A 5074-nucleotide genomic window follows, 5' to 3' on the forward strand; every position below is an offset into this window, starting at 1 on the left:
GGTGTGTATGCATTCTCCAAGTACAGTTCACTATGCATTGCTTCCACCTATGTGCACACTTCGTGGGAGTCTGGATGGGAATCGATTTCTTTCCTGGTTCTATAGGTAAGAAAACTGTTGTTCCAACATGCCCAACACCTGCCCTAGGGCCCCATACTCACACTGTCCATGGCAGGCACTGAAGGCCAAAACCCTCTGACTCCACCAAACTCCCTCATAACCAGGCCCTAAGCATTTGCTTCCTGGGTCATCCTCAGGTCATGATTCTAAAGGCTGGTGGCCATCACACCAGATGTGCCACCAGGAACAAGAGGGGTGAGAACAGCCCTCCCTCTAGGAAGTGGAGCTGTGCACAAGTCTACCCAAGTGAGGGCCACCCATCTCTCAGGTTTTTTTTCATATTAACAAGCCAAGCTTGGGAGACAGAAACACTCATCTCAAAACTTTCTAAAGTGCTTCTAGGAATACCCCGATAACCTGAAGCTCAGAAGTGAACATAGAAAGTCCCTAGAAGACTACAGAGAGAGAGCAGGGCCTAGACACTCTTGAGAATTCCTAAACCCTTTGAGATGCAGTTCCCTTCACTTGTAAAGGGACTGTGCAACCAACCCGTCAGGCTGGCTCTGGGCTCCACGGGGCAAGTTCTGTAAAGGTCGCCTGCAGTTCTGAGTGTGACCACCACTCGAGATTGAGGCACTTGCTGTGTGAGGCTATTTGTATGAAGAAAATTCGCGAAGGGCAGAAACCATAGCTCAGCGGCACAGCATTGGCCCAGCATGTGCATGGCCCTTTGTTGGATTCCCCAGCACCATGAAAGAGGACCCAGACAGCAAACACTGCAGCTCAGAGGCTCAGTCGGAACTACAGGCACACGGGTCCTTCAGCACAGCCTGTCCTGTTCTAGAACTCACATCCTCCACCCCAGCCCCCATACTTTCAGGGTCATGGCCTCTTTCCTGAGAAGCACAAGGTGGACCCAGACGTGGAGTCAGCAACAGGATTTCAATATTGCCTACTTTGATGTCCCTCTGACAGTCATTGGTGCACTGAGATTTGATGTGGACAATTGAAGGGAGTTAGGGCACATTCACACTTGGTGACCTGCCTCCTAGTTCTGAGGATCTGCCTCAGGGGCAGCAGTGACATCTTAAGGAAAAGTGATGGGTTTTCAGGCAACCACATCTAATGACATGGGTAGAAACCTCCTATCAAGCAAGTCTTTCTTGTTAGTCATGAGATGATGAACCGCATACTAGGCAGTCTCAGCATCCTTCCAGAGCCTCTCAACCTCATGCACTGAGTGCCTGGGCTGCACCATGGCCATCACACCCAGCCCCGTCCCACATGCTCTGTGTCCTCCATCCCATGGCTCACCTTCTCCTGCAGGACTGTTGAATTCCCACATGTCCTCGAGGAAGCTGGATGCACGGCCACTCCTGCTGCAGTCCTGCAAACCCTGAGCGTAGAAGCTGGAGGGGTGGGGCCAGGGCAACAGGTTTCAGTCTGAAGAACAGAGGAAACAGCTCTGTGCTGTGGTTGAACCTTCAGCTTAGGGCTAGGTGAATCTCTTCCTTTTGGACTTGCTGTGAGATTGAGTCACAGACAGTGATTATGTTGGTGGCGTTGGCTCTGAAGACCCCGTTCAGGGGTCCTCATGCAGCCTAGGACACTATCATCTGCTGCAGGACTGCATGCTGCTCTTTGCAGAAGTGTGACCCTGATCTCCAAACCGAGAGGACTGCTAACAAATGACAGGGCTCAGATGAGTGCCCACCAGCCCTAGCCACACTTGAGGTTCACTCTGACCTGAGCAGTAACTTCCTGAAAGGTCATCCTTCATGCTCGGGTAGCTCCTAATCAATGATTGGTCAGCATGGAGACAGAAAGGCACTTCCTTTAGTGCCCTTTGAGACAGGGCCAGAGTTGCACCTAAGCTCCCAAGCTCCGACTGAACTGACTCTCTGGGTCTTCTTGGCACTAAACACAGCCCGGTGTCTTCTATTTACTTCAGTGGCCTAAAGTGTTGGCCTTAGAAGCCATCATCAGCCCATTGGCACCTACATATCTCCATGTAACTATCTGTTACATGTGTTAGGATGTGTACTCATCCTAGGAGCTCCAGAAAGTTCTATCTAACCATCTCATCTGAGCTGAGGGCTCAGTTTGGGGGAGGGTCCAGGCTTAACTTTTACTCAGGTTGTGGTACTTGAGGCGGTCCAGGTGACGCCAGTGATTTCATCTTGCAGTGTCTTTTGAGAAGCTGGTTATATTTGTGGGTTAGCTAAATTTCTGCACAACAACTAGCTTGCTATCCTTGTTTATTTATGGTAGGTGTGTATCCAGAAGTAGAGCAGCCAGAAGGCTGTGTGTGTGGCTGTTCCTGGATAGATAAGGACAAAAGCTTTATTCGCCCCAGATAGGGCACCAATGACAGATCACAGAAAGAATTTCAACCACAGCTCCTAGTGAAGCAGTAAGTTTATCAGGGTCCCTTGCAGGAGGATGGGCAAGGACTGACCTACAGGAGCATAGATGACTCAAAGGCAGTTGCCTCACTGAAAAAGCCCATCCCATCACGCGGTGGCTTTCTTGACTCATGAAACCTGCATTCCTGAGGCTCTCTGGAAATTTTTTCATCAATCCCTCAGAAAAGTTTGCTCTTTCCAGTGAGTATTGTGGCCAGCACAACCTTGAATGGACCTCCAGAAGTCTTGTTAGTTTCAGGATCTTTCTGTGTCTTGTAAGTTGTTTGTTTTACTTCCTAGATCTTATGAGCATCACGCCTCCTTCCTAATTGAAATATGGAAATGTTTCAATTCAGAGGAAATTGTTACATCACAGAGGTTAAAAACTCTGACAAGACCAGAAGCCAGGCTAAGGGGAAAAGGAGAACTCACTCTTGTGCAAGAATTTGCTCTAGGGAGAACATTCTCAGGTCCCAAAGCTACCTTAGTACTTTCTGGGAACACACTCCCAAAGACTTAAAAATCCTCCCTGGCAGTCTGCTCCCCTCTTTTATTAACAGTTTACACACACACACCTTTTAGCTGTTCTTACCCCTCATGGTCTCTCATTCTGCTCCCTCTCTCAATGAAGCCTTCTACTTTCTCCAAGCCCCCTCTACTTTCACATCTTCTTGCTGTGTGTGATACAGAGTTTGGTTAGAGTTGCTTGCATGTGCATGGGTTATTTTAAGGAGCTTTGGCAACTTATCATTGCTATACCACTGAAGAAAATGGTACCCTCTTTTCTAGCCATCTCTTACTGCCATTAGTTCTTCAGAGAGAGGTGGGGATGAAATGTTCACGAGCACAGCCTTGCTCATGTTCTGTGCAGTGAATTCATGAGTACAAAGGCCATATTATGTCCAAAAGCCGTTTTTCCCCGTCCTCTGGTACTTATATTCTTTCTGCCTCATTCCATGAGCCTTGGAAGAGACGATGTTGTTCTTCTATTTAGGGCCACGAATCCCATTATCGCTCATTCTTGATGACCAGCAATGAACGCACACACTAACTGCTGTCACGGAAAATAGAAATTTCTCTGACTGAGGCTGAGATAAACATGAGTATTTAGAGACAGCTGGGCAACAGGACCATTTAGGAAAAACATAGTAGAAAGCTTTCCCCAAGGCCTGTGACCTTGTGTGCCACAGTTCCTGGCCAGGTAAACACTACCCGGCATAGGTTCTCTCATATGGAGTGGACCTCAAATCCAAGGAGAAAGCGTTTGGTTGTGTGTTGTGTGTTGTGTGTATGTGTAGTATGTGTGTAGTGTGTATGTAGTGTGTATGTGTGTTATGTATGTGGTGTGTGTGTAGTATGTGTGGTGTGTATGTGTTGTGTGTATATGTAGTGTGTGTGGTGTGTATATGTGGTATGTGTGTGTGTGTGCGGTGTGTGTATGTGTGGTGTGTGTATGTGTATGTGGTGTGTATGTGTAGTGTGTGTATGTGGTGTATGTGTATGGTGTGTGTATGTGTGGTGTGTATGTGTGTGTATGTGTGTCTGTGGTATGTGTGTGGGTATGTGGGGGGGTATGTGTAGTGTGTGAGTGTGGTATATGGTGTGTGTGGTGTGTGTATGTATAGTGTCTGTATATGTGTGTGTGATGTGTATGTATGTGTAGTGTGTATATGTGGAGTGTGTTTGTATGTGTGTGTGATGTGTGTGTGGTGTGTGTATGTAGGTGTGTGTGCATGAGTGAGCCTGCCATTGCTGAGTCGGAGAAGTTGTTGTACTTTATTGTTTAGCTTCTGCTGACCTGTATAAAGGGATCACAGCTTAATATAAAATGTTGATCAAGATCTTTTTATGAGTAGGTACTTTTTTTTCCTTTTTTTAATTTTTTTTAAATTTTTTATTATTTATTAAAGATTTCTGCCTCCTCTCCTCCACCGCCTCCCATATCCCTCCCCCTCCCCCAATCAAGTCCCCCTCTCTGATCAGCCTGAAGAGCAGTCTGGGTTCCCTGCCTTGTGGGAAGTCCAAGGACCTCCCACCTCCTTCCAGATCTAGTAAGGTAAGCATCCAAACTGCCTAGGCTCCTACAAAGCCAGTATGTGCAGTAGGCTCAAAACCCAGTACTTTTCTTGATAAGAAATTTGATAGCAGTTTTCCCATCATTAGTGAAGAGAAGTCATGAAATGCTTAAGAAAGTGAAATAATTCCAACAAGGACATAGAACCAACATAGAGATCTCAGCCAGTCTTCTGTGTTGTAACACAAACCTGTAAGAAAGATGTCAGCCAACAGTCCCGCCCACTGCAGCCAGAAACAAACAAGCAAACAAAAATGGAATAAACACAACCAGGTTAAACTGGATCCTTGAACAGAGAGGTGAAAGACCTTGCCAAAAGCATTTTAAGACAGTGAAGATATTGAAGGAGATCCCCCAAGCCCTGTGTGTGAGGGCACGTGCGCACACAGAGGGGGTTCCTCTAGGATTCTGGATTAGGTACAAATGATATCAAACACCTGTTTTCACAGAGAAATCCTTTATTAAGCAGGGAAGAAAAGTTAAAGTGACTGCTCTCAGACTCAGGCAGGAAACAGCAGCAAATGACCTTGCAGGT

This window comes from Microtus ochrogaster, unplaced genomic scaffold (genome assembly GCF_000317375.1).
Source record: "Microtus ochrogaster isolate Prairie Vole_2 unplaced genomic scaffold, MicOch1.0 UNK18, whole genome shotgun sequence".
Taxonomy (NCBI): domain Eukaryota; kingdom Metazoa; phylum Chordata; class Mammalia; order Rodentia; family Cricetidae; genus Microtus; species Microtus ochrogaster.